This window comes from Struthio camelus, chromosome W, assembly GCF_040807025.1.
Source record: "Struthio camelus isolate bStrCam1 chromosome W, bStrCam1.hap1, whole genome shotgun sequence".
NCBI lineage: Eukaryota > Metazoa > Chordata > Aves > Struthioniformes > Struthionidae > Struthio > Struthio camelus.
In genome coordinates, this window is record NC_090981.1 from 53,104,819 (window position 1) to 53,127,448 (window position 22,630).

General features: G+C 38.7%; 1 protein-coding gene across 5 annotated transcripts in view; it reads right to left on the minus strand.

Moving 5' to 3' along the window:
* The window catches only part of LOC138060872 (growth hormone receptor), a 192,827-nt gene that overhangs the window by 84,473 nt on the left and 85,724 nt on the right, over positions 1–22,630 (minus strand). For 4 of the 5 annotated variants that reach the window (XM_068926352.1, XM_068926350.1, XM_068926355.1 and 1 more), the window contains one exon: positions 3,740–3,824. The gene's annotated coding sequence lies outside the window, so the exon portion shown is untranslated. Of the gene's footprint in view, positions 1–3,739; positions 3,825–21,755; positions 21,904–22,630 lie in introns of those variants that run through there. The other variant, XM_068926354.1, reaches the window with a different exon arrangement.

The following is a 22,630-nucleotide window of genomic DNA, read 5'->3' on the forward strand; positions in this document are numbered from 1 at the left end:
GTGGTACCCAACAGCTGTACCCTTACAGAGTAGAGAAGTCCCCAAAATATAGAACTTGCAGAGCTCTTATGGCTGTGTTTTAATTTCCTTGTGCCTTACTTTTTCATATTAGATTACAAGGGTTTATTAGTTTTTAAGTCTTAAATGATTAAAATAGGTACAGGGCTTAAGTTCCTTGATATAGATACCTTTTATAAATCTTGCTATAGATACTGCTGCGTATACTTACATATATATATCACATATATGTGACTTTTAAGCAACTTGCTTATTCAAATCAACCTTAAATCTACTTTTTCCAAGAATAATTTGTCATGACAGAAGTTGTACATTTTAGTGGTGTGGCTGAAAGTCATCAGACAGCACCTAGTGGCAGCGGATTGTTACCCTATAGCATGAATAGAGATGGTGCTAGAACTGTACAGAAAAACATGTGAAAAAAGGACTAGCACTTCTTTCTTTAAGGATAGTATGATCTTTAAATAGCTTTTTGTTTATGGTATGCAGTTCATAAACCAGATCGATAGCCCATGAAAAGGCACCACTCAGCCAGCGCCACTTCTGCCTAGAGAAACACGGCTCTTAACGCAGTGATGACTGCCTGAACACTCCAGTTCTCCTTTCCGCCAGCCACAGCCCAAAGGAGACCTTGGCTTCCTCCTGCTGTGTTGGGTGAGGGAGGAATGGGGAGCAGCTACTGCTGCAGGAGCAGCACCTTGCCCTCCTCCTATCCCTTTTCCTATTTCTTGACCTCTGCTGGTGGTGGAAGCGGGATGGCAACAGCCCAGGAGGGAAAGAGATGGAAAAAGGAGAGCTGCTTGCAAAGTGGGGTGAAAGGGAATAGCTGCTTCCACTGGGGCCGGTGGGGAGACAGAGGAAGAAGGGGGTAAAACAGTCTGCTGTTGCTATATTAACAGTGGGTCAACTGCAGCTAAGTGGGAAAAACTGGAATTCTCCAAAATCCAGATTTAGTCCTCACATACCATCGCAAAGATTGGACCATCCTGAAACATTTTTACTAGTCACATGTAATAAGCCATAGAGTAATATCTACAATGCAAAACTTTTTGCTAGTTTGTATTTTTAAAGCACATAAAACTGTGTGGGAGGATAGGTTCCCCTATATTCTAATCTGATTGTTCTCACTCGTTCAATGTAGTATATTTACCCTGAAAGACCTATTTTTATTTCAGAAAAAATTATCAGTCAGAATATTTCTGAGATGTTTTAGCTAGAATTCCATATGAGTTAAGAGTAGCAGGGAGACAGAGTAGAAGGGGATACCAATAAGCATGGAATATTCTCATTAAAAAAAAAAGTATGTATTTGGAGCAGTATATTTTTATTTTTATCCTGTTAGCTTCCGTCCATCTTATGTATATTTGTTAATAAAATATGACTGCCTGTAGCCCTTTCCCAGGGCATAATACCTGACTTTGCTAGACTCATTCAAACTGCATCTTAGCCTTGATTTCAAATCTACAGTAACATATAATTCAACAGTAGCAGAACTTGACTCAGTTCATTCAACATTAGCCTGTCCTACTGATGATTGTATTATTAGCTGGGAAAAGGTGAACGTTTCAATCAGCATGATGAACTGATAAAGCAAAGTTATGAGGAAAGATCATAAAGCTTAAAAGAAAAAGACTGTTTTTGTTTTTTATAATTAAGGATATACACCTTTTTGGTCTACTTGTAACACCAGCAATCACAGGATTTGGATCTGATCCTGGTCCTAAGCTACTGGAGATAACCCACAAAGGGTGGATATATACTTTGTGGTAGCCTAAGATCGCTAAACAAGTTGTCTGATGAGAAAGTATTACGGCATGTTGGTATTAAACTGATGGATACATTCATTGTCAATATAACATCTGCACACACACTGTCAGTTTATGAAGGTTTTTGTCTGGATTTAAAAGGTCATTCAAAGGAGAGAAGCCATGTAAGCCTATAAGTTTTTCCAAAGTGTGGAGCAAGAGATCACAGTCAGCTTTATTTCCATTCCCTTAGCTTTCCTCAGGCACACACAGTACCACCAATGGTTTCTGTATTCTGTACGTTGTATTCCACAGCAAGAAACGTAGCAGATCCCCTGACCCGGTAGGGGTGCTGACCCGGTAGCTGCGTAAGTGTTAACAGCTAAAGAAACTTCCACTTTAAAGAAAAGTGGAATATTTTACAGTACTTATTTTACAAACACTTCTGCTACTTTCAGCCAGATATTAAAATTTTTTCCAGCATATTCAGCAGAACTACCAACACTGTCAAAATCTATTTAAAGCTGTGCCTCATGTGTTATCTTCCAATGGGATTGTAAATGTTAATGAGACACAAATTACTTTTGCCACATCTATGGCCCACTTTTAGCATCATAGACTTGAAGTAACAAGGTATCTGTTTAGTTTTTAAGGAAAGAATGCTACACAATGATTTTGGATAATGAAATCCTTATTTAGAGAAGAACACTTTATTAATCTCAGCTTAGAAAAAGCGCAGATGAACATTTCCCATTGTGCATAATGCACTAAATGCCTCAATTTCACAGAAGAGCTCAGCAGTAAATCCGCTTCCAGAAAACAATCTAGCGCTGCTACTGCCAAAGGTGTATTAAAAGGTAAATATAAAAAGACCCAGCCATTAACGGATCTACTCAGGAACAGTTATCACATTTTCAACTCTTATCTTACTCTAAAACTAACTTGGCATAGATATGCTGAAAATTACATACCAGTAACTCGCATTATCTGGTCAGCATAATCTCTCTTTCCTTATGATCACATCATCCTTGGGGTAAGTTAGTCCCTGTTCCCTGTGCCAAAATATTCTTTAAGTCCAGTTAGTCTAGTCTAGTTAGGGGAAAACCACAAAAGAGAAAGCACCAGAGAAATGATTTTTACCATCCAGGGATCAACTACCAATTTCCAAGCACGGGGTCACACAAATGCGAAAGGTTACAACTCCCCCTTGATAATGCAGCATTAATATAGAAACAAGTATGGCACACTATGTGAGTAACAGTATTTCCCGTGGATCAGAACGCTTTGTTTCTACCTGGAAGTTAAGTATTATTAGCCCTCATTTACAAATAGGAAACTGAAATGCCACCAAGTGGAACAAGGTGGCAGAATTGTAGAGGGAGCCAGTGGCCATGCTAAAAGGCGTGTCCAGACCCTGACTCCAAGTTGCTTGTTCCAAGTACTAGACATGCTTCTTGCACTGTTGCTTGAAGAGGAACAACAGAAGGACAGCTTAGCTGGGGAATGACAGAGATGCTGGGCACAGAAAGCTACGAGAAGAGAGCATAAAATAAGCTTTCTGTATGGTTGCGTTACCATGCTTCAGCTATAAAATTAGAGAAATCACTCCTAAATGAGAAATGTCTCATTAAAAGATAGTAAAATAATTTCTCTCTGACAAGGAAAAAAGGCTTTTCAGCACTTCTACCACTTCCTGAGTCCCTTATCTCAAATGATGGCCGCTAACACTCAGTAAAAATACGTCTGAAGCCCTAATTCAAATATTTCTATTGTTTGGGGGATTATGAAAAAGTTAAGATTGGGATCCTGATTGGAATTCTGAATACTGCCTATTATCAATATCACCTTCCGCAGGAATAGATCGCAGGATTTGTGAGGATTATCTGCAGAGCACCACAAGACTCACTCTCACAGCTCTGCTTAGTCAACATTTATATAAAAAGTTACTTCCAGGTAAAATAAGGTTATCACAGTACCTCAAACGTCAGCAGGGTATAGATGATGCTTCACGTCTCCCTCAGATCAACTGCAAAACGTGACGACCTCCAGCCATCCCAGCGCCTATGCAAAATCAGCAGAAACAGACAACAGATGAGTTCAGGCAGGACAAAGGTCATGACGGAGGGAAGACGACCTATCAAAGTACTCATGGGAGTCCTGACACTGTCCTCCGTCAGGAAAGGCCTCCTCAGGAAAGGCCACCAGCTGGATGCTTGAACAATGGACGTGACAGGCCCACCTGCACTTCTCACTCAAACAGCGATGGCTGCCTGAAATGTCTCCTGTCACTGGTAGCCTGCCAAGCTGCAGTATCCTATGCTAACCTTGACATTAAAATGTATAAACACAGATTTAAATGGCCAAGAGAAGTCAGAGAGACTGATCAAGACTAATTTTCTATGCACATCTAAGGTATAAATCAGCTGGACTGGAAGAAAACTTCAAATTATCGAGAGGGTTTGGATGAATAGTATTTCACTCCTATGACTCTGGACAACAAATTAGCGTGTCATAACTTACAAACTGCTAATTTCAAGAAAGTAACACTACCTTTTCCTCTGAAAAGACAGTTTGTAAAACTCACAGGAAGATGGCCTGCTGTTAAAAAAAAAAAACTATAGCATTTTTTCTGTTCTGAATTCCTAAGCATATTTATCACTGCCATATTTGGCACAGCAGCACTGTCTAAAATGGTCTGAAATTAGTAATATTTTTACACTTCGGTAAAATAAAAATATTAATTCAACATGGAAGGTTACTTCTTTCCACGGATGGAAGTGATGATCGAACCCATTTTTCTGACTAGAATAGCAATCAGTGTGTTTGTAAAAAAAACAAAAATAACAGGTCCAGGGAAAATGCAAGGCCAATAAAAAAGCCTTGGTTGGTTCTGCGAGCACAAGCAACAGACATTTTGATGAACACAGGCGACACTGATTTACCCTGCTTGAGCAGGGGGGTGGGACTAGATGATCTCCAGAGGTCTCTTCCAACCCCAACCGTTCTGTGACAAGAGTTTTCAAGCAATGTGCTGGTTTGTACTGCCAGGATTAATTTCTCTGATCTCCTTGTTGTCAGTTTTGTTAAGTATTTTAGAAAGTCAGCCATGGTGCTGACAGTAATTGAGTAATTCACAAGAATTTGGTTTCTACTGGGTGGGACTATGAAAAAAAGATCATATCTCACAATATCAGGCTCCTGAAATAACCAGAAACAGGAAGCAGTCTGCAGAAAAAACCAAATAACATTCAAAGAAATGTTGTGTACATTCAGACTGAATGCTAGGGCCACACTGCACTAGCCTTAATGAGAAGGAGGTAATCATTTAAATGAAAGTTTTCCTTGACTGAGAGCAGGAACTAGCTTAAGAAAGAGCAGCAGAAAATTTGATTTATACCCATAAAATTTTCTGCCTTTCATATGTATTTTTTAATATACAATCAGATCCCTAAACAACAAAGAATTGAATGCAAAATGTGATAGACCGTGAGTGAAAATTTTGTCATATTTCTCAGGAATCCTTCTTCATTGCAATGGTAAAAGGCTAAATGGCATCTCTGTAATAGAGTTAGAAAAAAAAAAGAAAATAGTAACAAACAATCATCTAAACAAAAATCCTTGAACTGAACAGAGAGATAAATTAAACATACGTCGGAAAATAAGAGACAGAATTTTCCACGCAAAAGCAAGAATAACATGCAACAGCAGTCAAGGTTAATATAAGTCAATCTGTGTGTTGTTGGCCAAAATAAAATCTGTAAGCAGGGATCTCTCCTGATCTCTCCCCCTCATTAAATAGGAGGGCTAGATAACTTGTTACATGACAGGGCTTTACATTTTACAGCACAACATGCACAAACAAGTTGTGCATCCCACTTTTCAGAAAGAGCTTGCTCACTTTTTATGAGGTTGAGGATCTGACTGTTTGTCCAGTTTATATATATTTCTGATAGGCTTCCAACATTGATTTAATTTGTGATTTTCAAAAGAACTCTTAACCTCAGAAAAAAATGATTAACCAATAAGCCGCAATTCTCGTTTTCAACAATAAAGGGCCAGCTTCGACTGAAATGAAGTAGTAATGCCCAAGGCAGCTGTTGACTAAAATGAGCTAACAAGGACTACTGACGAACTCCTGTTTCAAAATACTTGGTAAGGTATTAGCAAGTGGAAATGATCTTCATGTGACAAAGTCAGACTCCTACTACAAAAGTAGAGGGAAAAATTATTCCAGTAGCTTTTCCAAAATATTTTGAAATCCTGCTCAATAGCACAAAGATTTAGCTACTTTAAGGGTAACAGAAGGGAAACGTCCTAATTTCTGATTATCTAATTATAGTCGGAACATTTTGTTTCACTCTTGGTAGCAAGTGGTGATAGCACACACACTGCATGCAATGACGATGTTTATTTGTAAGACTGCAGTTTAGACAAACATGAAGACAGTCATATTTGTACTTGGCTCTGCCACTTCAACATGTGTGAAAGAGAGACAGTACTGCACATAAGGTAACTAGCTATATGTTTAAATGGCAAGCAGCCGCTTTCAATGACCTTGGAAGAACTACATTTTCAGCAAAAGGAGAACACAGATTTGTATGAATAGACTATAGAAGTAAGATTTTTTTTTTTTCAAAAACTGTTTTTCATTCTAATCATCCTAAGGAACTCATGTGGCAAACAAAAGGATTACAGCACTAAGTTAATACAGGGATCATCCAGGACTAGATTGCTTCCTAAACTCATTAACAGGCTTAGCTCCTTATTGGCATGTCAGGATTCCACCAGAGACCTGTGCTCGTTATATCTCTTTAAATGCCTCATAAGCTAACCTGTTAGAAAAGGGTAAAGTGGAATAGATGAACTGGACCCAAGCATGCCAATAGACCTTTTGTTCTTTGAAAATGCATCTAAGCCAAGAAAGATCCAAAGCTGGTAAATCCTATCTTTGAGAAACCACCCATGTTGTTTTCAGATACTGTTCTGCAGTCACTTTTTAGGCAAGCAGGATGCAGTACCCACCCTGGGTATCTGTGCAGGCATCTGCTCCCCAGGGAGAGGGCTGACCAAAATTAAACCACGGCTTAGAAGCAATGTTTGGGAATCACATAGGCCCCAGTGTGCCTTCATAGGCACTCACTGCTCCCCTCATTCAACCAAATAAAGTGCTCCAATACAACGCTACTGAGATGGAGTTAATCCTGCATTATGACACGTAAGCCATCAAAATTAAGAGAAATGTCAGCGTGTTTTCTGGTATGCTAATCCAGAACACAACAGACTCAAACTAGCTACTAGTTAACATGATCAAGTCATTTTATTCTCAGAAGGAAATAAGGTAGGTAGAAGAACATATTAGCACGTAGTTTCATATTCACAGCAATTGCCTTTTTCTATATTTGCGTGCGGTCTCCTCATAGATGAAATGGGAGAGGCACTGGCCTAGAATAGACAGATGGACACCAAGCACCACCACTTCCATTTATGCATGTTTTAATTACATCTTTTTACAGATATATGTGCACACATGCATGCATGCATATGCACACCGACATACTGAGTTACAGCATTTATTTGAATTGATACTAAACATATTGAGGTCATCATTTACATGAACGCTTTGAACAGGCATCAAATTTGAGTTCAGCAGTTAAGGTGGATGACATTATAGCGGCTGTGGGCTGAAAATATACACACAGTTACTGTGGCTCGAGGGCTCGAGGTTAACTTGCAGTAACATGACAAAATGTAATTTGCCTAGGACTTTTACTCTGATTGCATCTGGCAGAGTTTTATTCATCTATCCTGTTTGCATCACCTGCAATGGGTGGGATTTGTAGAGGGTCCCGAAGTACTGCCTTGTGAAATTGTTCTGAAAATATTTGTCATGACCAAAAGGAAAAAATGGGCTCTTCAGATGTATTTTTATGGTTTCCTCAATCAAGAGTAGGGTTTTGTGCTTCTCATCTACTGTAGCCTCAATAATTATCATACGTTCTCCTGTTCTTATGTCTTAGTTCAAACTGCAGCACAAAATTCCATTTCCATTCACCCTAAGGGTAATTACCTTCATGCCAGTGCCATTGAGCAGTGTTCCCTTGTTTTGACAGATGCAGGATGCCCTTCTAAGCATTTTCTCTGAGCTCTTTTCAGAATCACTTATCAACCGTCACAGGCTGTAGCGTTGTTTCTCCCTAATGTCCAACTCACTCTCACTGACGACCTTTAGCTCTCTCCTCTCCTCCTTTCTTCTTTGTATGTGGCTGATTCTCTCCCTCCTTCAGTTCCTCTCTTCCCTAACTTTCTTCCCCTCATAAACCCATCCTCCTACTTCTTCCCCAGCCTTAATTCATCCTCAGTATCTATCTGCCTTCTTTGCTCCTGTTCTTTTCTATGACCATCTCCAGCAAAAATTGTGTTTCCAGAAACTTTCATCCACTATCAAATTATTCCATTCTCCGTAAGTTCAAACATCTTAACTACTTCAAACTCTACTTCTCTAACACAGTGAGGATTCACATCCTCAGCTGACCTACCTGTTTGCCACTGTGAACTCACTCCTTGAACCCTCTCATCAGCTTTTTCTCTGCTTAGGAATTCCCTAAATTCTTTCAAAGAAACACCGACAAAAATCACTACGACTGTCCATCATCTTTTTGTTTGTTTCTTCAACTCAAATAGTCCTTTTTTTTTTTTTTTTTTAAACTTGCATTCCTCCTTTAACCCTTCCTTTTGCCTCACCAGCCTATGCTGGCTGAGGGATCACATTTTCATTCCAAATCAGTCTTCTTTTCCTCAATCCCTTCATATCCTTAGGAGTCTAACAATAAATCTAGACTTGCCCTTCATATTTTAAATGCTTTCCTGAACTACGTTTCTGTTCTCGCGGATTTGGCAATCTTTGCCTCTTTGATACAATAACAACCGGAATATTTTCTTAGCAGCACTAAGCTGAGTAACAACTCATATTTGTTTTGGCACTCATAGTTTTATGTTTTATACTGCATTATGTTTACAAATATATCTTTGGACAGGATAGCTCAAGATATCAGCACCGCAGTCCAAGCCCAAATACAGGAACTAATACACTACTCCGGGTTATAAAGAAACCATCAGCACTGTAAAGGATGTAAACAGACAAGAAATCCACACTTTTCAAGTAGGTAGTAATATTCCACCTGACATATAGATCTTATGGCATCTAGAAGCAGTATTCAGGCTGTCTTTTGTGAGTGAAATATGTCATATTCCCAGCTACAGTTAATAAGTATCTACTTGAACTGGAGGAATGTTATGAAGAACTGTTTAGTCAATGTTTATGAAAAGTATCTGGAGATCTGGATGGCAGAAAATCCAGAACACTACTAGTTGAAACTGTTGCTCACATACCAACAACTTAAAAGAGAAATTTCCCTCATAAATTAACAGGGAAACATCAAGTACAAGCTGAGAAAAAAACCCTGTATTACTGAATTATTGTAGCCAGTTCTCATATCCACACTAAAGAGATTAACAGACTTCAAAAGAACAAAGAGCTAGGAATGTTACTTGAAGTCTGGGACATCTTTCTATAATCAAGACAATCTCTCCCGTTTTTTTGAAGAAAATGGTAAAGGATTACTCAACTGTAGTTAATAACAACCTGCAGGTGGAAGAAGCTACCAATACCAGACTGCTCTTTAATGAAGTAGGAGAGATACTGAAAAATCAAGAATAGAAATAAGGAAAACATTCTATAACAAGGTTGACATGAGGTACAAACAGGAATTTACTAGAGGTTGAATAAACACGATCTCCATCCCTTGAACTTTCTCTTCAAGCCTCAACATCTTTTAAAAACATAAATTACTATGTGAAATTCTCTGACCTCTGTAATACAGCCACAGAAAATATGGCTGGAAAGGACTGCGAGAGATCATCTGGGCTATTTCTATTCTTTATAACCAAAGCAACTACTTTTTTCCTGATCTCGGTCCATTGGATTTTCAAAAGAGCTACAAAGACAGAGATTTCACAACCTCCCCAAGCAATCTAATCCAATGCTTGACTATCTTGCCTTAGGTTATTCTAACATGTAACTCAAGTCTCCCTTGAAGCCATTTAACCCTTTTACTTTTTTTTTTTTTTAATAGAGGAATGAAGAGTAGGTTATTCCCTACATTTGTCCTTTGCCTATTTGAAGACTATTATACTTCCCTTCTTCTGTAGATGAAATAATACCAATTCTTTCAATCAAGTTTTTTGGACCACTGATCATTCTCACAGCTTTCCTCTGGACTCTCTGCAGTTAGCCCAAGTCTGAAATAGCTTTGATAATGTCTCAGACAGAAAGCTAAGCGGAAAGGATTATCTCATATAGTTGTCTTACAACTTTACACATTCTGCTATATTTGTCTTTTCATAATCATACAACACTGTTGACTCATGACCAACTAGTGATCTTCTAAAAGCTCCAGATAATTTTCTGCAAAATTGGAAGACCTGGCTTTTGAATATGATTCCCTTTCCTCTCACCATCTCCCATCCCTTTTTGATTAAACATTTCTAAATATGCAAATAAAACATAAAAAAGATATAGGAAAACAAGGAAAGCAGTTGTTGTTCACTTTTAACTAAAACTACTGTAATGATAAAAATTGTGGTTCAAGGAATCAGGAATGTAACAAGGCAGAAGAAAACATTTTTCCAAAAGGAAATAAAGAATATTAAAACAGTCGTCTATTTAATGCATGCTAAAGTAAAGCCAAAGTAATCACTACTCTAAGAAAAAACACCACATATGGAGAGATTTGGCAGAATGTTAACACAGAAACATACAAGCAAAATTTACTGGATCAAAACAAGCTAATGACTAATCACCACAGCAGGTGAACAATTTAGTGCTGAACGGTACAGGACTGAAAGTTGAGAGATACACATTTTATTTTACGCTTACTGGTGTCTTAGTATGCGACTTGGGCAAAGTTAAGGCCTCTGTCGCTCTCACTGTCTCCCCACTTTTGAAAATGGTGTCATCCATACTTTAGGAGAGTGCTCGTGAGGACAGAGGCGGGATATGAGATAAATCTGCTGTTATTACCTAAATCTCCTTAACTGTTTAATTTGACCATTAAGCATTGCAGCCACTATCCTAAACATTATTACAGATCTTCATTTATAAACGACTGGCTTTACAAGCTCCATAACATGGCTCACATTCAAATGAAGCATTACCTGTGAACTAAGCTGCTTTACCATTTTGTTTCTCTCAAAGAATTCAAGCAATTTAGTCAAAATCACAACAAAGCAAACGTGCAACTGAGACGTCCTTGCTCACTAGTGTAGATTCACTGTGGATTCCCCAGACATCACAGTAAAGCTGCACACTGCCTCTTTGGTTTGGGTTCTTTTCGGTCCATGACAGGAAAGGTATTGGACAATGCGCTGCGCATCTGATGCAAAGCAGAGTCCAACTATAAGAGCATCAGCATCAAAAATTAAGCTTTCTTTACATGTAGGGAACAGAAAATATCTGTGGCAGGAGTTTTTTTTGTGGGGAGGAGAGTCAAAATTAACAGAAGACTGGGATGGAGAACTCCTTCAAAGTGTGTTTTCTCTGAGGCGCCAAGTGAGAACATGAATCTTGTGCAATTTTCATTTTCAGCCAATTACTTCTCCACTGATTTAGGCTTGTTTTCTCTTCTAAAAATATTAAATCAACAATCTTAAGTCAGACTCAGGAATTTAAAGAGGCCTACTTTCAGCAGCTGCCAGGAGCACCACTGATGGCAGTACTCAGCTTCCAGCCTGTAGCCAATATTAGACTATATTAGGTATATAAATATAAGTACATATTACAAATACTTCCATGTAATATATATATTTCTCAGTAATTCTCTTTTGTTTGTATGTATGTACATATGCATACATGGTAGAAGTGCTGAGTTATGCCAAAACAGAATCAAATGAACTCACTTAACACTTTCAATGAAAAGAAAGGGAGAGCACTTCCTCTTCCTGTTTCAGTACGCAGATATTACAAGGGATCCCTGAAGACATAACCGTATGCCAAATCAGATAATCTCTAATAACTTCCTCATGAAACACTTATAATTTGACCATAAATGATATCATTAAAAAGTGCATGGGACTTGCAATTTCTTTGCATCTCTGTTTACTGACACGGACGTCGATATATTTGCCTCTCTGTAAAGGGGCACTCCAGGTTATCAATGCCCCCAAACTTTGTCCCCAAACAAGAGGAAAAGAAACCTAAAACAAAGAGATGTGGGTTCTTTATTTCTCTTCAATCTCAGCTCATTTCAGAAGTTTTTATCATAATGAAATAATTGATGCTGACAGTAACTGAGTGGGAAACATTACAGTGAATGCTCCTGGGCATAAATAATCAGTCTCCCCACAGAAAGCGTATGCATTTATACAATTGCAATTTATGATTCATTGTTCTTCCATTTAACGGTAACTTAATGCATACTTCATTTATACTTTATATATTATTCTAAGCCTTTCCCATGAATCCTTCTTTTTAATTAATTTAATGAAGCTCTGATTTATCTTGTCAGTGTTTAAGAATCTAGACTAAGGGTTCAAGGCTTTCATTTTGTTATACTGTAAGTCTTTGAAAAGATTACTGTTAAGTAATCACTTCCATAAACAGTTCTAGGCATAAAGAAAAATAAAGTTAGTTTTCTGGAAAAAAAGCCTGATCGTGATTTTTTAAAATAAAATACCAAATAAAATATCAAACTCAACATGAAAATATATGATCTATGCAGATAAACAAAAAAAGAGAAATATTGCTTTAATATAGCACATTTCAGACAAATTTCAATTCAACTTGTTCTCCATAGCTCTGGCGTATGTTGCTTCACCTTGCCAAAAATAACGAATCAGAACAGTGGACAACAGTTAGCTTGCCAGGGCAGCATGAATTAGACAATATATCACTTTCAGACTGAAAATGGGCAACAATGGTTATATAAATATGAGCCAAGTATCATGTCAATACCTGGTCCAAAAATCTGAATAAACTCGTGTAGATACGCTAAGACTTATGCAATCTACATACTCCTTTGTTTTCTTCTAAATCCAAGTAATACTAAGTCCTCAGCCTGCGCTTATCTCAAAATGTTTTGATAATTTTATGACCTGTAACTTCTTTTGAGCTTCTCTGAGCGATCTATGACTTGACCTGCTTATGGTATATTTCTTATTTTGGTGCCCGATTACTCAAAGATCTAAAAAAAGAAAGAAACACTTTGTTAACAATGACTCCAGTTGCAATGGTGATGTGAGAAGCTGCCAAGTGCTTCAGTGCTACAGCGAGCACTTTTCTCTAAACAGCTCATGAATTTTGCATTAAAATTACCACACAAAATCAGACTGAAATATCAAAGCAGGCTGTAGTTACTCTTCATAAATCTATTTTGAACATTAGTCTGAAATACACAGACCAACAGAGAGACAAATTCAGCTATACCTACTACCCACCTGCAGAAAATAAATCACATAATATTCAAGGAGAATGAGACTTTTCCTGTGCTAATTTATTCTGTTAGTAGCAATCCCTTCCTGCAATCATAGCTTAAATGAGAACAATCAGAAGAAACCAGGAGTTTCACCTTAACAAAGACTTGAATTCCTTTTATTTTTTTTTCTCTCTCTCTCTCTCGATATATATATATATGTATATATATGTAATATATATTAAAAACAAGCAACTTTCAAGGGGCTGGCTAACAGCACATCTTTTTCCTAGGCATACCACAGATGTTGTCCTGCAATACGTTCTAGCTGCCACAACGATTATATGATACGTTAAGATTGGCAGGTACAGTTAAATGTCATGCCCTTCAAGCCAATCTTTCAAAAGGAGTTCATACTTTTGACGAATGGTTCCTCATCTTTCGGCCAGTGGATGAATGTGACTTTGCAGATAGGGACCTATCATATTTCCAAGAACTACATCTGTCGCTGAGAAAGAACTCTATAAAAAAAGGATGTACTTGAATGAGCATAGATAGCTTCAGTTGTGCCAGCGCAAGAAACAGCTCCACTGATACTCATTATGGTGGGCATTAGAAAAAAAGAATTACCACCAGCTGTGGTTGTACTAATGTATAATGCAAAAAGAAACTAAAAAAATTCATAGCTGTGACACACGTCCAGATTAAAAGCACCTTTTTGTGTTTAAGCAGAACTGAGAGAAAACAAGACAAGAAAGGTGATAGTTATGAGAGACGACTGAGGTACCAAAAAGAACACCAAAAAGAGTAAAATAAAGAGGAAGAAATTGCAATGAGACATATTTTAGAAAAGCTAAAACTGGAGGTCTATAACAGACCAGGAAGAGGCTGGAATGAAACATATGGCTAGAAATTAGGAGCCTGATAAATCAGAAGTATCACATTTAGTTCAGAGGGAAAAGAATGACTGCACAGATACGGAAAGAGAAAGCCAAATATCATCTATCAAAGTCTCCACATCTCACACACTGACAGCTAGCAGATAGCCTGAGGTAAAGATTTCAAAGTAACCAAGAAAGATCCAAAACGGAGCAACAAAATTAGCAGGACAGTGCAGGCTACACCAGTCTGCCCAAACACCTACCAATCAATAGGTTGGCTCTCCCAGTGGAAGCAATGACTAAAAGATAGTGTCATTCGGACAGAATAGGCAGTGTTGCTTTGCCAGAAAGTAAGGACACCTCCTCTGCCAGGCCAGCCCATAACAGGGCCCAGCTTCTTTCCCAAGCATCCAAATGCGCTTTGGGGTCATTAGGCAGAGCACAGAAGTTACTCTGACATCACTGAATGAACTTCATTTTCATGTTTGACGTCCAAACATGCAAGTTATTCCGAGGCATCAGTCCAGGAAACAGAAGGTAGTTACAAGTCCCATCAACCTCCTGCTTGCCAAGAGATCTCAAAGCAGCATAGATAAAAGAGATTAAACAGTTGCCTAACTGACTTCTTGAGAATGAAGACCTTTCGGGTGCAGGGATAAGGTCACTAATTGAAAGAATTCTTCTAAGACTTTTCACCTTTGGTTACTTTCATTTTTGAGGAAAAAAGGAGTGGATTAATGCTGAAATAATCTAAAGATTGCTCTCAAGCATTAAGTGGATGGCAAATCATTTCTTGCCTGTTCTAACTCCTTTCCTTTAGCTCTCTCCTCTCTCTTATCTCCCTCATACTCTCTCTTCCCTTCCTTCAGGCTTTTCTCTAATTTTTCACTACCTTCCACCTTTTGCCTTTCCCATTACAAACACGCACAATTTTTCTCATCATAAAATCTCCTCCATACCCTTAACCCAGAACTACCATGTACCTCAAAAAAGTTTCTCAAGGTCTATATCTGAACAAACTCAGAATCTGGATTCCACTGTCATTCTCCTTTGCTTACTCTACTGACTATGCTCTTCCTGAACTCTTGTCCTGTCTTGTTTTCTGTGATTCCTTCAATAAGAGCTTCTCAATTCTGCATCTGGAGTGCTCTTTCCTGCCCCTTTATCTTTAGTCAATCTCACCCCAAAACAGCAACTTAACTCAAAATCCTCTGGCTGAGAATTCTCTTCCTATTTCCTATTCCAAACCCATTTCTATTTTGTCACACTGAAAAAAAGATTTTGGGATAACCTGAAAATAACTGTAAATTCAGAATGAATTTCACAGAAATGAGATGAAAAACGTTTCAAAGTTTTTTTAAAAGTCACATATTCATTTCAATGTTATACAAATAAGTCAGTATTTAGTTTAAAAATAATCTTTATATTTAAAATTTAACCTAAATCAAATTTTAAAAGGTAAAAAGACACCTGGAAACAAAAGGTGAATTAAAGCCAACGAAAATACTAATCAACTCCCTTTTTTCCCCCCATATTTGTTTCAAGCAATTCAGAATTAATGTTAAAAATTTCTTGTTATCCTGATAAGTTACTTGAACAGCTCTTAAAACTACACAGAATTGAATGCCTTCAAGTGAGAGTTCATAAGCTACTGATCTCATTTTAGAAGATTTCATACAGCTGAAGGAAATCTGTATTTTTTTTTAACCATGCCAACGCAAAAGAATACCAAGGCAAAGTTGATTTGCATCATGTTATTTCAGAGACACTATCAGTTGCAAAAGTCTCTATCTGAAACAAAGAATTCTGTATCTGGTGAACCCTTTGTTACTTTTATTTGAAGCCAATATAAGTAAAGGCAATTAGAAGGGCTTTCACCACCACTGATTATCCTGTGATTAAATATAAACAGCTAACGCTTTTAAACAGTATTAGCCTTGTCCACACTAAGAACAAAATTACACTGGCTTCTGAGTAACTAAAGCGGACCAGTCACTGTACTAGTTACTGAATGGAGTCATAGCTTCTTTGGAAGCAGTTCGTTTGAATTTGTATTTATGAATATAAAATATCAACTCTGCCTTGTTTTAGTAATAACTTGTATTTGCGCTAAGAATAATTGCTGTATTTTTTCTTTAATAAACATATTTCCATGCTACATACTTCGTTGGATGTAAATTTCTGTAAAGTACCATTTTAATATAAAGCCAACTGTTCAAGAATTGGATTTTTAAAATTTCTTTTCTCCTAGGAAAATAATAGAGATGAATGCAGATGTTCAGCTGGAGCTCCAAAAAGGAAGGAAAAAGTTGTGGAACAAATCTCGTTTATAAACATAGACCATGCAAATAGTCTCTCCTTGGATAACGAAGTGTAGTCTGGAGTTACATAGTTGAGCAAAAGGGAAAGGACAAAAAGTGCTTGCACTTTGCTTCGTTATTAATGAGAAGAGTGAACGTTTCTATTGCGCCATTTCTATAGGTACTGAACAGTGACAATCTTTAACTCATATGAAGATGCTATGAATTAACACCAGGCAGCTAAAAACCCACCAATTTTAAATTTTCTAGGTGGACACCCAATCATACAGCTATCATAGCACGAGTCTTCTATATTGTAGAGCCATTTGTAGCTGTGTCGCCAATTTTCCCAGTTTCAATCTCTGACAATGAAAAATAGTCCAAGAATACTATTGTGAAAATATTTTTTGAGTGCTTGGGACTAGTGGTTTCAACATAATATTTTGCAGATAAACAAAAAGTCATACGCATATCCAATATACTGTTTTTTCTGATCCTGGGCTGCAAATACATCGAGCAAATGAGGGGAGGGGGAATAGATACTGAAAGTTGCCTCTATGACTGTGGCACAGAAATATCCTGTCCCTTTCATTTCCTTCTTTCACAGTAACACACTTGCATATGCATCTTACCTTATAGGTCTGAGATGTCTATATTTTTAATACAAATATTTAAAGCAGTTTCCCCAGAGCCGACAATCATACCAATGCACCTTCTCATTGTAGAGTACCATTTTATGTGGCAGGAGGAAAGCTAGAGTAATACCTAGACAAATTTTTCTTTCCTCTTTCTACCTAACACTATATTCTCACACTTCGTGGGTGCTGATGCCACTGGAGATGTTGCCTCCCTTCTTTACTTTCTCAGCCGGATTTTCCTCTCTCCTCCCTTCCTTGCTGTTGGCACTGCCTGGGCTGGTTGAAAACTTGTAATTGTGTTAGCTGAATTTCTGCTGGATCACCCAGAACACATGACTTGCCGGAGTGTCTTAGATGGACTTAAACTAATCATGGAAACGCACAGTTGATTCACAAATGAAGAGAACGTAACTGTGAAACTTCCTTCCTATTATCTCTACCGCACAAGTAGTGCTTAATGCGCTGATTAGCCAAAAGGACACTCCAAGGCTCCAGTGTCTTTCAGAAATAGTGGACAAGTAAACACAGTTGCCCTTGCTGGGAGTCAATGCAGGGAAAAAAGAACAGACATGGCACAAAGCACAATCAGTGAAGTGCGGCAGGCAGAAACAGGAGTGTAGAAACCCCCCAAAACTTCATATACTTGTTACAGATGTAAACACTGGCATGTCAGAATACCTATTTTCATATATCTACATCATGATGATATTGTATGGTCAAATAGCACAGATGTCACAGCAACAGGCAGGACAGAGTTAAGCATTAAGAACCTCTTATAACTGTTAAGAGACACTAATCCAAATGCTGTGCACTTCACTCACAGGAACAGCAATCATGACTTTTAAGGACTGTGAAGCACTGCGCATCACCTGATTTGGACAGTGCTCCTATAAGTTTCTCTCATTATTTAGACAAAGAAAGTGATGTAGTAGGGCTATACATTGAGTCAGCAATGCAGCCATCCATCAACTCAGAATCCTTTTACCAAGAACAAATTATCTTCTAATCCTAATTCGCTGAATGCCACAGGATGGAATGAGCCTTGAGAGGCAGCATGAACACCTCACAGCTACTGTACAAGCACATAATACGCACAACAGGAAAAGGGTTTTGAGGTAAGAGCCCTGTTTCTTAGTACCATGGATAACAGCAAATGAAAATTCTTCAGACATAAAATGAACAGTTTGAAATGCAAAGTTTTAAGACTTCATTTTTAAATTAACTGTTACTTCCCTCTCCTTAAGCTGCAGTTTTTACATGCAAAACCTGCTGCCTGAAAACGTACAGAATGTGATAGTTTCCCCTATTGATTCTGGCTTTCTATTATGACTACTGATGATGATACTTGAAAGGACAGAAAAAACATTAGCTGAAATATGCTGAAATTGGATTCTAATTTTTAAAGATAAAAAGGAGAAACATCCTAGAGAAAAGAAGGGCCTGCATATAAAACACATCTTGCTTTTGGTGCTGACTAGCTCATTTGATGCTACAAAATGAGAGATCCAACATGCAGTCTATGCAACATTGTGACTATGTTTACACTAGTAAACTAAAGAGCACCAGGGAACGGGCCCAACTATTGGCCCCATCAACCTTACTGTTCAGCTATCAGCACAGTCCTGGCCAGAGCCCTGGCCCTTAACCAGTTAGCACTCTCCCAGAGCAGGAGAGCACCAGCCCACAGCTGCTCTGGAGAGGGTGGAAATGCCACCATCCCCGTTTCAGGCAGAAGCATAGAAGAGCTTAGCTGTATGAATGCAAGCTGCACCAGTCCACTTGACCTCAAGGCCAGAGAACTGCACCTGGGCTTTTTTAGCCTAGGTGTATCCTCCAAGGCTTGGGAAATCTGTATTAATGTTAGAAGAAGGTAAAAGAAAAAAAAAAAGGGGGAGAAGAAAAAAAAAAAAGGGAAGGAAAAGGCTTAAATAGAGAAAAGACAAAGCTGAAACGTAGCTCACGCAGCAGACAGTTTTCAAGCTTTAGTTGAACACGTACTCACTAATCATGGGAATTTGGACCTACCATCTGGCTCAGTCCAGTCAAATTATTTTTCAGGTTTAGTGCAACGATGGTTGAATGACATCAAAATAGATCTTGTACTTTGAAAAAACATTGAATGGCAGTCCATTTATATTAGTTTACCTCTTCTGCTGGCTTAAGTTTAAAATGAGAGAACAAGAAGACCCCTAGCCCAAATCCCTGTATCAACCTGATGAAGCCCCTTCACCTTGTTTACGAGGCATGAGGATCCCAGTGCAGTCCTTAGGTTTCTTTGACCCTTTCAGCCTGGCCTCCGCCAGTCTTTAAGCGTATAGGCTATCACAAATAATTTTAAGTATTAGAGTGAGATGCGCTTTTACTAGCTTCAGCAACCTTTTATATAGGTCTTTGCAATACTTCTATTCGCAGCCTATGTGAAGTGGGTTACTCAGTTATTTCCTGTTACAGACTTGTACACAAAGCCTGCTGCAGAAATTCCCCATGCTAGCATTTACATTTGCCAGCCAGAAGAATAACTGTGCTATTATCTGTAACTTGAAACATATGCACATTTGCATATATGCACTAGTAGTTGCTATTCATTCTCCATAGTTCCTGAATTGCGTATGTGTAACATATGCGCAGTTCCTAATGTGGAAACCTGCCAGGGCCCCATTATGCAGCATTTACACAGAGGAGTGGACTCTGTTCTTTGCTATGAATCTGTACAGTGAGGAGCACTGTGATCCCAAAGATGCTACATTTTTCATGCATGCTCCTTCTTCCCACTCTTACTCCCCTAGCGCACTGAGAGTAACAGTCTATACCGCACCACCACAGTCTGCTAGACAGATGGTTGTGTGTTGTTCTTCTTTAGATTACTGGATAGAAAACGGTGGATTTGTAATGAAGGGCTGAAAGCTCTATTTCCCCCACAATCCTCTGGTATGATTTATAACAATCATGATAATTCAAAGCTAGCAACCACAGACTGGAGTGCTTCACTAGCATTGTTTTAGTAGCACAATCAAATTACTCTGCTTGGGCTTTTACAATTTGTTACTTGCATATGTTATCACTTCTTAAATGGTAATATTCCTAGATGGAGAAATTCACCAGGGAATAGCAACAGGAGTAATATTCTGAACATAATTCCTAATCTGAGCACCAGTGAGAAGTCCTTTATCGTAATACATATTTAATGCAGAAATATTATAATTGTAGAGATTTTTATAGGAACCTGCTCTTTCCCATTCTAGTCCAGGGACAAAAATGAAGGAAAGAAGGTATTTAAAAATAAACATATTAAATTCCTGAACATTAAGATAACATACTGTATTTCACTTGCCTGATCACTGTTGCACAGATGTTTAAGTAATCCTTGAGGTCTTTACAATTTTAATTAATACTCTAAGCTACAAAGACTCCTATTGCCAAAGCTAATACCAGTCAGTTACCTGCTTCTTTTCTTTCCCAAGTTAGGCTCATGCGTTATGACACTAGTCCTTTGTGAGCACGTGTGATGAATCAAGTACAACTCTAACAGGTCATCCTCTTCTTATACTTATCTCGCATTCACTTTTGTAGAGAGATTTGTCAGCAACGTTTTAAGCATGGCTTACATGCTGCTGTGAGGCATACAGAACATTATGATAAACATCACTTCACTCCTGTGCACTGTGATATTATACACAGCAAGCAGGATGCAGAAGAAAGCCTTCTTTATAGATCACCTTGAGGAAAAAAGATGAATCACACCAAGCGGGCAGCCTAGCAGAATTTGCTTGGCAAAAAACTGATTTAAAAAAAAAAAAAAAGCAGGCTTTCCTGTCCACTTTTTGTAAGGAATCTGGACTTTTAATGAACCAAAGATTTAAGATTTTCAGATGGGGAGTGCATAGAACTCACAGCTCTGAGAAATCAGATCCTTTTCTATTCCTATGTGGGGAACCCTAAACTGGAATAACAACACTGGCAAACATCAGCTGTGTTTACATACTGTTCTGCACAGCTGTGGATGGAAAATGAGCTCTATGTTATATCTAGGTCTTCCTTCACTGCTTAAATCTTACCTTCATAAACAGGTTTGTTTTACTGCAGTTCTGACCTTGCGGAGATACTAACTGCTCAAAGGTTTATTTATATTACATGTTTATTCTGGGCTTGAGTTTTCATCCAATGACCCTTGCGGCTTGCTCTTGTTACTCCCAAATTAGTATCTGAAGTCATGTCTTTGCCTAAATATTAAGGGGACTGCCCAAGCACACCAACCCTTATGCAGCTGCAGTTGCAGAAATGTGTCTTGTAGTAAAAATGAAGATTTTTGGAAACAGCATCACCATTAGCTACCACTTAAATGCAGCTGCAACTGTAATTCTTGAAAATCTGCCTTCCAATTAAACAGACTACAAACGCTCCAGAAGGGTTATTTCACGGTAATGAGATGTTACCAATAGCTAGCTGAGCGGTCGTAGTCTCTTGAACTGCCTCCCCTATGCTAATGGCTGCATGAACAAAGAAAGGAGTTTGCTGTACCGCAAAAACCAAACAGGTTAGTTTAAAGTGCTACTAACAGGTGCCTGCTTAATTCTGCACTGAAACGGACAGGGGACTACTGCACAAACGCAAGTGAGAGGTAGTCTTCAGCAGAGTTGCTTATTCAGAGTTAGAAACGAACAGTGGCCAGGGAAAACTTCTGAAGAGAGATTAAGCGCCAAGCTCCTACCATTGCCTCGGCCCCGCAGAGCCGCAGGGGGGGTCGGCTCTCGTCAGGCCCGCGGCTCCGCGGCTCCAGGCACCGACAGAGGGGAAAGGCCACGGCAACCGGTTCTGATGGCGGGCGCCGTCAGTGAGCGAGAGCGCAAACGCTCACGCTCGGAGAAGCAGCGGGAAGCTTAAGCGACTGTATAAAAATAGAACGGAGAGAGCAGCAGTTTGTTAGCGGTATTAAATAATATCTGGCACCTGCCTCATGGCTGTGTATGACATACACAAAAACAGAGGGAATTGAACAGAAACAGAAAAGTAACTCATTTAAGGAAGAAATGAAATAATCAGGTATAACACAGAGGTCATGTGAGGCCTCAAACACCTTTAGCTGAACAACAGGAACAAGATTATACGCACAGTCAGAGTAAACACTGATAACTGGCAGGGACTCCACACGCTGAAAATAAGGTTACAGTAAGTAACAAAACTATTTCAAATACATTCAGCAAAAAGAGGTTGACAAATGAAATAATGGTGTTTCAAAGCAGTGAACCAGTGATTCATAACACAGGAGATGTTTAAACAAAACAAACACTGTCTCTTTTTCAAGCTCTTAAGAAGACCCAGAACAACACTGGAAAAATGATACAGCACAGCGGGAAAAAATTGAAGCCTCTGAACAATTTAAAGTCCAGCCACTACGAAGTACAGCTATCTACATGCCAGACTTATGAAGACCTGTCTATGAGCTAGTGCCCGGGCCTTGTGCGCACCCCCAGCCTCCCCTGGGGAGCCATGGTGCTGCGCGGGGTGTCCTGACCGGTTGCTTAACTCAGCAGTCACGGTGAAATCAGTGTCTTCACTCAGAAAAGAAACAGAAGCAGGTGCATA